This window comes from Oncorhynchus kisutch, linkage group LG2, assembly GCF_002021735.2.
Source record: "Oncorhynchus kisutch isolate 150728-3 linkage group LG2, Okis_V2, whole genome shotgun sequence".
NCBI lineage: Eukaryota > Metazoa > Chordata > Actinopteri > Salmoniformes > Salmonidae > Oncorhynchus > Oncorhynchus kisutch.
The window spans coordinates 19,902,185-19,914,739 of NC_034175.2; the positions used below are offsets into that span (position 1 = coordinate 19,902,185).

The window sequence follows — 12,555 nt, forward strand, 5'->3', positions numbered from 1 at the left end:
GAACATACTGTATATAATATATTGTTCATATATAATATATAAGTATTGATCTCACAATGCTTCACATACGGAACTTAAACAATTCCAGTAACGACTAACAATTTAGATTGAGAAAGGAGAAAAGTATTTTTCGGAAAAAAACAAATTGCGCTCAAATGAGTGAGCCATTACAGTATATTACAAGGAATTATGTCTCTATAGAGAATTAATCTGTAACACGACAACAAATTCAACCTAAAAGTAAGCAGTTACAAATGGTTAAGACAGTTTTACGATTTTAACATCAAGTGGCATTTTATACTTCATATATGCACAACAGTCCCAGCAATGGAGAAGAAGTGATGAACGGGAACATCATGTTGCTACTGTGTGTTGTCAGGGGACTCTTATCTCTGGTACACATAAATCAGCCTGGGATGATGCACCTCTTCCCTCTCAATAGAACATGACAGCTTTCTTTCATTTTGTACTTTGCTAGCTAGCTAGTGATGATCCCGCATGTCATGTACAGAGATGTCAATTGATATGAAGCAAAATGTCATCAGTGCACCTCATGCGGAGTTTCTAAAAAGATTCCAACCTCCCAAAGCAGACTCTAATATTCTAATATTTCTCTACATGTAGGCTACTGACAGTTTGGGACTAACATGTTGTATTTAGAATCATGCTCTATGCATCGAGAATTAATGCATGCCCCACATTCTGTCTATCTGACAGCTGTCTTGATCACACAACACAGCTTTCGTCGTTTTGTTGTGAGCCATTTAAATGCAGGAAGCAACAGGACACAGGCCTTCAACAAAATGGCACCCAATACCACACGCAACCAGCTGATTATCATATTCATTTTCCTCAGGTGTTTAAAAAAGTAAGCACATTCTGCATTAAAGTTACATTCTACACTTCCTGCATTTCCATATTGGATTCACAAACTTTGATTAGTCAGGAAATGAAGAAAATAGTAACCTAATATTGTCACAAAAGAAGGATATAACAACACAGTATATAGATCACACCTTAATGTGAACAAGACAAATGTGTCCATCTCTTTCCAGTGTGACCACAGATTGTATGCAAATAGCATCCTTACAGGATCATTTCTCTACTTCTCCTCAGTTCAAGACAAAATAGCCTCAGAGGTGGATTTAATTTCCTTGTCTGACTTGATGTGAAAAGGCAATCCTACACTACAACAATGTGGCATGTAGATGCAATAATCTCAAATGAAGTCATGAATAATGTAAGGCATGTCATGAAGATGAATTAATATTTCAATAGATAAATAATTTACAAAATAATCAAATAAATAAATAATCACACACCATAAATAACGCATCAGATTAAATCTTTCCACCACGTAACCTCACGCAAGAACCAACACAAACTAATAGCATAGCTATAGTCCTGCTTTTGTATTGTTTCAGAAAGTAGCTGTGTTGCAGCAAAGATGTTAAACCGAGAAATTCATTTTGAGATTTTATCAGTATTTTAACTCCAAATATGACTGTTTTTTGCCAAGAACTGCAACTCTGCTGGGTTTTTCACGCTAAACATTTGTGTGTATCAAAAATGGTACACCACCCAAAGGACATCCAGCCAACTTCACACAACTATGGAAAGCATTGGAGTCAACATGGGCCAGCATCCCTGTGGAACGTTTTCGACACCTTGCCCCGACGAGTTGAGGCTGTTCTGAGGGCAAAAGGGGGGGGGGGGTGTCAAATCAATATTAGGATCTTAATGTTTTGTAGATGATTATTGTGGTACAATGCTCATTATTAACAATGGTGGCAATAATTCTCAATGTCCCTTTTAACAATGTCTCAAGATACATTTGGCATTTACTTGTGTCACAGTATCAGCATGTATAATCTGAGACCTTTTTGCAAAGTCATACTTTTCCTCATACCTTTGGTCATTGCAGAGCTCCCCTTTGGGTCACAGACCGTTTTCAGTGTGCATATGCTCTTCACCCTGACCTTTGAGAGGAAGGTCATGGAATGGTTACTGGTGCCAGTGGTGGAGTGGTGCCCAAGTCTCTGCCCATCTTTAGGATGTCCCTCTCCCAGTGTCATCTGCCTGCCATCATTAGTCTATCAAGAAACGGAACTACAATCAACAGAGCCATCAGTGGTTTCCTTTCGGTCACCAGTCCATTAATTACATCACCCCCACCCTAACCCTACAGTGATTAAATAGCAGTGCAGTGTACCATTGGTTCTGTAACTTTTCCGACCGAGTGAATTCAAGATGTAAGTAGGTCTCAATGATCTAACAAAATCGATTGATGTAGTTTAGATAATGGAGATAGGGCAAGGAACAGGATGAATCATTTAGTATATTTAATGTGGGCAATGAGGTGGTGTTAACGTATTAGCCTCAGGCAAAGCTAGTGGTCTGCAGACCGGACAGTCTAGTCCAGAACATTTGTAGGTTTCGATTTTGTAGTTGTAAATGTCACAACTGACATCACACAAGTACTGTGATTATAGTAGTTCAGAAATTACATGTTATATTACTCTTGCTTGAACAAGGAATCGACATCATAACAGGTACTGAACGTTCTTTCAAATCAGTGCAGACAAATCCACCAACTCAACCCATTAAAATCCATTCACTCCTGATGATTGCAAAAAAGCCGCCGGACACAAAGATTAATTTAAAAAACAAACTGTACAATGGACACATGAATTGTTTCATTAGAAGCCAGTGTGCGGATGCAGAAACGCCAAGAAAATATGAATGAAGTCCGGGATGGACAGCGCTTAAGATAAAACAGACGAAAAATGTGCAACAGACAAAACAGACGATCTGGAATGGAGGAGGCCCCTAATGAAGCCAGCTGGTCCCAGTCCAGACATGCAGAGGAGGGGGAAGGATTGATAGGGGGAGAGACCCAGGGGGGGTGGGTGGAGAGAGAGAAAGCAAGGGAGAGAGAGGAAGACATGCAGGATGTATGGCCGCTGAAGCAGCTCTATTGTATCAGTAGACACCAGTAGGTGTATTTCTTCCAAACTCTGGAAAAACCTCGAACCATGCCAAATACACCACGTCTGCTAATCATGCTGCAATTACTAGCCTAATAGATGTTTTTTTTGTTCACTTTCTCCCTACACACCGCCGCCATGTTGTGAAAAACGGGATAATTATGGGATAGGAAGGCAAATTTCACAGGCCATGGCTACAGCAAAATGTTTTTCCATCAACACAGCCTATTTTAAAAATGTATTTCAATGTTTACTTTCTCTAAAATGTGGAATTGGTTTTTATTTTACATTGTGAAACATTAATAACACATTATTGAAGTTATTTACCTATATAACATGTCTTTCTCAAAAAACATTCAGAACGTCCTTAGGTTAAGTACAGCGTTAGCATTACCACCTTAAAATAACTGTCCAATGTTTCCAGATTTCTATGAAATATGACCTGTAATTAATTAGAATATAAGTGAAATATCTTTCCTTCCAAAAATGGTATATTAAGTATGTAAAAAATATACTTTCTGTATTTGAATTGTGTGGGTGTACCCCAACATCAGAATGGTGTGGCCATATACCAGTCATTACAAACAATTAATGCAAGTAGACCGCTGATTGGCCAGCGGTCTACTTGCATCATGACATCATGTTCTATGAGGAAATAGCAAGCATTTTTTAAATGTCTGTTTCAGATACATTTTGAGATGGGGCTTTGGAAGTGTTTTTTCTCTCATTTATGCTTTGGCCACAAATACGAGTATAGGACAAGTTGCCAACATTATTTTGGTATGAGTTAACATATAATGAAGTTTTAGAGGTGAGATTTTCACTGGTCAGTTCCTTTAAACTAATCACTACCACACTCTGTTGCGTCCTCAGGTAGCCTATGTTTCCTCTGTTCCTAGGACAGAATACACGCTGAGTGGCAACTCACAGGAAGGTGTGTGTGTAGATGACAGAAATAACCAATCTACAGTCCTATACCTTACTAACATTGCTAACACAAGTTGTATCATATCTCTTTGTGACATCTACTATAGCATACATATCCAATTATGAGACATTTAACTTTGTGAGACTGCAGTTAACATGGCTGTGTCTAAAATTATGTTAAATGAAACGACTGACCATTACTATCAAACTCTTTTTAGCCTATATCAGCCTGAATGCAACATGGTAGATTTAACTGAAGTGCATGAAATACCATTTTTCATGCAATAAACAATAAGCTGAAAAAATTTTAAGAAATAAAATATTATCAAATACATTGGCAATGTAAAGTTTTTATTCTTTATCAATATACTTATTTTGTCTGAATAAAATACCCAATTACATATACTGTATTTCTAAAGGAATATATTAACATCTATGATCTGAAATAGATGATTGGGTAAAACTGGGTTAAACTTTTCACCTATTGTCTGATGAGGGGGAACAATGTCAAAACTTGTGCTGTTAAGACTTAACTCCAAATTGATAAGGTATTCCCCTAAGCTACAGTATGTCTCTCAATGCACTATTTGAACCATTATGCACTCGCATTTACCCTTACAATGCAAGGACGCAGACACAGTCAAACAGCTCAATAGCGGAAAACAAAAATGTATGTACTGCAATCTAGTACATATCCATTAACCCTTTACTGTGGTTGTAGAAAATGAGGAATGAGTCAAAGATTCAAATTGGTATTCTCTGGGTTTTGAATTTGTGGACAGTCACAGGCTGAATTCTAATTAAACATGAGGTACAAATTCATTTCAGTACACCAAGTTTTTTTTTTTTTTTTTTGTTAGAGCCACAGAGCAGCGTATTCACATATGCTGCTTGTTCTAAAGTGGTTCTTACCCAATTTGCTGCAGCAAACCGGATCCTTCATTCTCACATTATTATGTATTTTCGTCTTCAAACAAACCTCCTCCTTTAAACTTCCTGCATTACAAAACATTAACATATGGGCCTATGTTTTTAAAAATGAGTTTGTAAATCCTGGGCTGTCTATTACAGAATAATTTTCTAAATGTATGAATGTTTTCATTTAGTGAAGAGCGTTTCCCCTGGGTTTTCCATAGTTAACATTTGGAACTCATTATTAACTGTTCATTTTACATGGATATAAAAACGCAAATTTGTATTATATTTTTCTCAGATCACTAACACGATAAGCAGCTCATATAAAATCGAGAATCTATAGCATAGTAAGGTTAGGTTTCTTTCTGTGACCAATGTCCTTTTACCGTTGTACGGTACTCTCAGACGGGTCACCATTTATGGAAGGGAATGTCCTTTTCAATCCAACATGTTCACATTTTTCAACATATGGCATTACGACACATCACTACACTGTCTTCTTAGTCATAGATTCGTGCGAGACCCTTGATTACTGGAAGTGGTTTCGAGTTAGGGTCTTTCATGCGTACACACCACAGCATCTTAGACTTTAATGACACTCAGTCTATAGTTGGCAAGTTGTAAATTATGCAAGACTGACTGACTCCCCCTTCATTTAATTCCAAACATTTCTTGACCTCCACAACAACGCGTGTGAATTGTTATCCCAGCATCAAGGAGAGACATTTGACCTCTCCAACTATGGCAAATGGCCTATGACAGAGAATGAACACTGGTGAGCCAGGGAAAATTCTTCCTCTATACTGTAGGTAACACAATTTACCAAGTTTCATTAATTATAAAATGTGGTTACATGCTTAGTTGCAACAACATGGAGTGACCCCTTAAAGCTATTACTGAGCTCAAAAACCTATTGTCGAGGTGCTGGAGAGTGTTTCATGGCAAGAAATTGAGCAGCTTTTTTCTCAACAGCAGCCATGAAACGGTACTGCTCTGACAAACAATACTTATGGATGACACCTTTGACACAGAGTTATCATAGGTGTAAGTGTTTCAGTGATGGGATCTCTAAAGAAACTGTAAACACATTGTAATTATCATCACTACAATTATATGAATTATAATTCAATCCAAAACGACAATATACCTACTGTATAAACTTGCCACACTAGGGTTGGGCGGTATCCAGATTTTCATATCGTCCTTCTCTCGTCCCGGGATTTAAGATTATACTGACTTAGTACACCACGGGGCGCCAAAAAAATGCAAAAAAGGCCATTGGGTGTCTATTACCAGAATGCTAACAAAAGTAGCACAAGTAATAGCAAATTTCCATGGAGGCTGCTAGCTAAATATGCTAGCGAGTACAAACGAAAAGTCAGGAAGTCCAGCTCATAAAGTTAAACATATAGGTAGGAGCTACCGAATGTCATTTTTAGTGAGTTTGGACATTTACAAGCAAATGTGAATGAGACATTGTGCAAATGAACAAAGTTTTGACGCATGCTTGACTGAATGAAAAACAGTACTGTGTCTGTGTGGAGTCGCTAAAGCAATGGGCCTGTCTGCTATGCACAGAGAAGATGGGGAGGAGGAGACGGGCTGAGAACTGAGGAGAAAAAACACTAGGTAATCAAGTTGCAGTGGCAGCTGTACAGATAACTCATCCAAAGGGCTTTGACTTCTCAAACACAGCAGAAAGCTAACACAATATGATGCCCCGTCACCTTAGTAACGCCTCATCTGCACCAGATACATCAAACTCTTTGCATTCCAGCGGAAGTAATTAATTGTCAATGGAGCAGTCCGCAACAGCTACGTTGGGGGTGCCGCACTAGGCTGTGGTGCGTTCTGTGTACCGCATGCATTCAATATTTTCAACTTGTGCATTGCTTTACCATGCAGTGGTACAAACGGAAGTACACACAGACGCTAACTAGCTAGCTTTTGGTAAAACAAAGCACATCTGGTGGACATCAGGCCTAAGGCAGAATTATTCGTTTTTTTGATGCAGGAAAAAAAGATAAAACGCATAAAAAATATTGATGCGTTTTGTAAATTCAGATCTAAAATGTTGGAATTTCTGCTTGGCATCAAACAAACGTGCTTCAGTTGCACTTCTCCACTCACGGCATTCTATCAGCAAACAGCGCTCTGACTGACAGCGCTACTTTTCTAAGGTAATTTTCTTGGTGTAGCAAGTCTACTTGTCTCCAGTAAAATGCAAGATTAACATTAAGCAAAACATTAGTAAATGTAGCTGGCTACATTCCTTTGATGATAAATATTAGAAATAAATATGGCCATGCATCGTTTTGGAAAAAAAAAGATATGGAAAAACTTTAAAGAAATAGTTTCAATGGTATTGACGGTATTGAAAAACCATTCCATAGCCTATGCCACACAAAATAAAGAGCTATTAAAATTACCATCATCATATCTCCACAAATGTGTTGGTGCTACAGTGGTTCCTCCTTTAAAAGTTGTGTCTTACCTTGCGTGCTGCCGCAGCATTCTGTGGCACGTCATTTAAATGCCAGCCTTTTTTTCTGTTACTGCATTGGTATTGGCAATACCAGAGAATTTAAAACCTTTTTTTGTAATAACATAGTATATGGGATTGATTTTAAGAAATTTGGCTTAATTAATTTGATTAATATTATGGTGTTTCTATTCAGGGTACAACGGAAAACGAAACCCTAAGGGTTTCCATTAGGATGGAATGGAAAATATGGCGCTGTACAACGTGACGGTCCGCAGTACAGTACGGGGCCATTTAGCAAAAGAATACCAGCAGGACCCGAGGAAGGAGTCGGCTGTCGATGTAAATAAGAATTTGTTTTTAACTGACTTGCCTAGTCAAATAAAGGTTACACTAAGAGCATAACGTTTCTGCACCATCGTTTTTTAATTATTGTCTAACCAATACCCAAACAGAGATTCAGTGAAAATAAAAATCTCATTGATTTATCAAGAACAGTCCCCATGCTTGCCTCAGAGCAGCGCAAAACGGTGCTAAAATAGTTATAGGCTTTTGCTTCTAACTTCAATATGCTCTTTAAATAAATAAGACATACACCATTTTTAACAGCACGTTACGCAACGCTAGTGAGACTCATTTCGGGAGGCCTACAGTATATTGAAAAATATTTTTTTCAATGACGTGACTCTCCACCAATAATTACATTTAGAGGATTGGAGAACTCTAAATTAATATCTATGGGGCACTTTCTGTTAGGATCTGTGAGATTATCTGAGAATATCTAAAGGGCTTTTATAGAATTATAAAAATAATCACTTTGTTTAAAAAGTAATGATATTTCAGAGATTTTGTTTTCATTTAACCTAGAAAAAGCCAATTCTTGAACATGGGGTGAGACATTCTCACTAATTTGTAAATAAAGCCAGTTTGTTATTTAGAATAGTTTATTTCTGGTAAAACCTTAATTGATTATTTAGCAGAGATCACTTGCTTATATTCATGAAGATCAATAATCTGCTGGCATCACGGAACGACATCAACATCACTCTGTTTACAGCCAGAAGACAGTTGAAGAAACTTGCGTGGACGTATGGAAAGGCTCTGTATTTTTTAAATATAAACTCAGCAAAATAAGAAACGTCCCTTTTTCAGGACACTGTCATTCAAAGAAAATTAGTAAAAATCCAAATAACTTCACAGATCTTCATTGTAAAGAGTTTAAACACTGTTTCCCATGCTTGTTCAATGAACCATAAACAATTAATGAACATTCACATGTGGAACGGTCGGACACTAACAGCTTACAGACGGAAGGCAATTAAGGTCACAGTTATGAAAACTTAGGACACTAAAGAAGCATTTCTACTGACTGCGAAACACCAAAAGAAAGATGTCCAGGGTCCCTGCTCATCTGCGTGAAAGTGCCTTAGGAATGCTGCAAGGAGGCATGAGGACTGCAGATGTGGACAAGGCAATAAATTGCAATGTCCGTACTGTGAGACGCCTAAGAAAGCGCTACAGGGAGACAGGATGGACAGCTGAAAGTCCTCGAGTGGCAGATCACGTGTACCAACACCTGCACAGGATCGGTACATCCAAACATCACACCTGTGGGACAGGTACAGGATGGCAGCAAAAACTGCCCAAGTTACACCAGGAATCAATCCCTCCATCAGTGCTAAGACTGTCCGCAATAGGCTCAGAGAGGCTGGACTGAGGGCTTGTAGGCCTGTTGTAAGGCAGGTCCTCACCAGACATCACCGGCAACAATGTCACCTATGGGCACAAACCCACCGTCGCTGGACCAGACAGGACTGGCAAAAAGTTATCTTCACTGACGAGTCGTGGTTTTGTCTCACCAGGGGTGATGGTCGGATTCGCGTTTATCGTCTAAGGAATGAACGTTACACCTGTACTCTGGAGCGGGATTGGTTTGGAGGTGGAGGGTCCGTCATGGTCTGGGGCGGTGTGTCACAGCATCATTGGACTGAGATTGATGTCATTCCTTCCTGCAGGCTCATCCTGACATGACACTCCAGCATGACAATGCCACCAACCATACTGCTCGTTCTGTGTGTGATTTCCTGCAAAACTGGAATGTCAGTGTTCTGCCATGGCCAGCGAAGAGCCTGGATCTCAATCCCATTGAGCATGTCTGGAACCTGTTGGATCAGAGGGTGAGGGCAAGGGCCATTCCCCCAAGAAATGTCTGGGAACTTGCAGGTGCCTTGGTGGAAGAGTGTGGCAACATCTCACAGCAAGAGCTGGCAAATCTGGTGCAGTCCATGAGGTGGAGATGCACTGCAGTCCTTAAAAAAGCTGGTGGCTACTGACTGTTACTTTTGATTTTGACCCCCCTTTTGTTCAGGGACACATTATTCAATTTCTGTTAGTCACATGTCTGTGGGACTTCAGTTTATATCTCAGTTGTTGAATCTTGTTATGTTCATACAAATATTTACACATGTTAAGTTTGCTGAATATAAACGGAGTTGACAGTGAAATTACGTTTCTTTTTTTTCTGAGTTTATATATACACTACCGTTCAAAAGTTTGGGGTCACTTAGAAATGTCCTTGTTTCTGAAAGAAAAGCACCAAATAAAAGTCAATTAAAATAACATCAAATTGATCCGAAATACAGTGTAGACATTGTTAATGTTGTAAATGACTATTGTAGCTGGAAATGGCAGATTTTTTTATGGAATATCTACATAGGCGTGCAAAGGCCCATTATCAGCAACCATCACTCCTGTTTTCCAATAGCACGTTGGGTTAGCTAATCCAAGATTATCATTTAAAAGGCTAATTGATCATTAGAAAACCTTTTGGTTTAATGGGCCTCTGTACACCTATGTAGATATATATATGAATTACAAATCAGCCTTTACTTAAATCATGTGTCTAGTCTATTGCAATGTGTAATCATTGATCTCCCAGGAGCATGAGTGGTAAACAATGTTGAGGTGTATAATTGTAATACATATATGCAGACACAGCATCATTCCAATAATGGAGTTTGATACACCTGGTATTGGATATGACTGGGAAAAAAACGTGCTAAATAGCGATTTTCGTAACTTAACTTTATGACAAAAAAATATGCACAATCGTCTGTCTCTACAATGAATTAACATATTCCTCTCAATTGTAAATGTTTTGCTTGACTCGTTATGACGTTATAACTACTTACATTTGCTTCCCCTGTAATGTTTTGTCAGCCATCTTTGCTGAAGAAAGTCACCAGGGACGGGTGGCTCACGTCAAATTCGTCATTGGAACCACTCGATATGATTGGTCATATAAAAACCTTGGGACCCAAATGCATAATGAGTGCTCTATCCCCCCCCCCCCCTGTGGTGGTCTGGAGCAATGAAGCTGAGACGCTGGGTACCTCTAAATCCCGCTGTGTAAGCTCACAACTTTCAAAGGAGGAACCACTGTATATTCCCAAGTCACTATTTATTCGAGTCACAAGCAAGTCACAAGGTCTGAGTCTCAAGTTGAGTCCCAAGTAGAACGGGTCGAGTCTCAAGTCCAAGTTGTGCATTCTATGAGCAAGTCAAGTCGAGTCTCAAGTGCAGTAAAATATATATATATTTATGCAACTGTCACACCCTGATCTGTTTCACCTGTCTTGTGCTTGTCTCCAACCCCCACCTGGTGTCTCTCATTTGTCTCCATTATCTCCTGTGTATTTATACCTGTGTTTTATGTTTGTCTGTTGCCAGTTCGTCTTGTCCCATCAAGTCCTACCAGCGTGTTCCTGTGTTTCCTGTGCAATAGTTTTTGTTTTCCCTAGTCTTCCCAGGTATGACCTTTCTGCCTGTCCTGACCCTGATCCTGCCTGATTTGCCTGCCTTGAATTACTTCTATAATAAACTGAGACTCATACTATCCGGCTCCTGTGTCTGCATCTGGGTCTTTGTCTGAGCCGTGATAGCAATGACTTGCTAAACTACAAATATTTGTCCATTTATTGAGGTACCTGACAGCCCTTTTCATTATTTTGTCTACAACACATTCTGATTATGTAATTGTAAAATCTGGACCTTGTAGCAGTGGTATGGGCATGAAATCAGCAGAAAGCAAGGCAGGTTGAAGTACTCAGAGTGTAGATTTATTTACACGCGTTAGTCATAGTTAATGATTATTAATGATATTTCATCATCAGGCAAAGCATGGAACAATCGTTTTCTCTTATTCAACGTACTGGCTCCAAAACGTGGCGCGCAGGCCGCGTAGCCCATTTCTATGTGCACTGTGGCGCACAACTAGAATGACAGAGACATAGGACACAAACACACAGAACTCCGACAAGGCCCGAGAAATATGAACAAAGGAAACCATACATTGAATTGAATAAACAGAACTTCTACCTCACGAGTCTTGCAAATGTTCATGTGCACAATAAATGTCGCACCCACTCAGAGGGTAAGAAATGGTAGGCTAAATTAAATGTATCATATCAAACATGAAAAGTGTTGCAATAAACAGTATTGGGATGGAATAATGAAATGCTAGCAATTATTGTAGGATTAGATTGAATATGGATTTACCACATATGCATTTAAATGTGTGAAAGCAACATCAAACACTTAAACAAGAGAACAAAGCCCTCTCCACTGCATCTTCGCCACAATAATAATTAACTACAAAATCAAAATGACTAAATTATAAATTTAAAGCAATTTTGACATAACAAAATACCAGTAGGCATATGCTAGTAAGTGTTGCTTGATTGCTGGTAAACTTACAAAGTAAACAGTTAATATTCTAGATCACCAATCCATTTTTGGAGCTGCATATTTATTTATTATGGCAATCTTCTCTCGCAACAATTTGAAGTTTGCGCTGCACCCGATCATCTTATAAACTGTACATAAAATCAGAAATCTGTTGTCAGGCTCACCCGACCTGTGTTGATTGACAGTTTGCTGGTCCAATCAAGGGCAGAGTGTGTGTTTCACTAGCCAATCTATTGCAGGTTTTTTTGCAATGGCGATACTGCGGCTACTGTCTCTGGCTGCATGGAGTAATCTATGGAGACTGTGCCACAAAATGAGTGACAAAATGATACAAAACCTGGCCAGATCATTTCTAGTCATCAGTCTCAAGTCAAAGTCAAGTCCTGAGTCTTGAGGCTCCAAGTCCAAGTCCAAGTCAAGTTATTTTATTTTCTATCATGTGGAGTCTCAAGCCATCAAATTTGTGACTTGAGTCAGACTTGAGTCCAAGTCATGTGA

General features: G+C 39.0%; 1 long non-coding RNA gene across 1 annotated transcript in view; it reads right to left on the bottom strand.

The window, feature by feature from the left end:
* Positions 1–670: 670 nt before the first annotated feature.
* Positions 671–12,555, bottom strand: part of LOC109902010 (uncharacterized) — a 46,728-nt gene continuing 34,843 nt past the window's right edge. Inside the window, exons 3-4 of the long non-coding RNA XR_002256816.2 lie at positions 1,910–2,093; positions 671–1,692 (exon numbers count right to left, since the gene is read on the bottom strand). This is a non-coding gene — a long non-coding RNA (uncharacterized LOC109902010). The remainder of the gene's footprint in view (positions 1,693–1,909; positions 2,094–12,555) is intronic.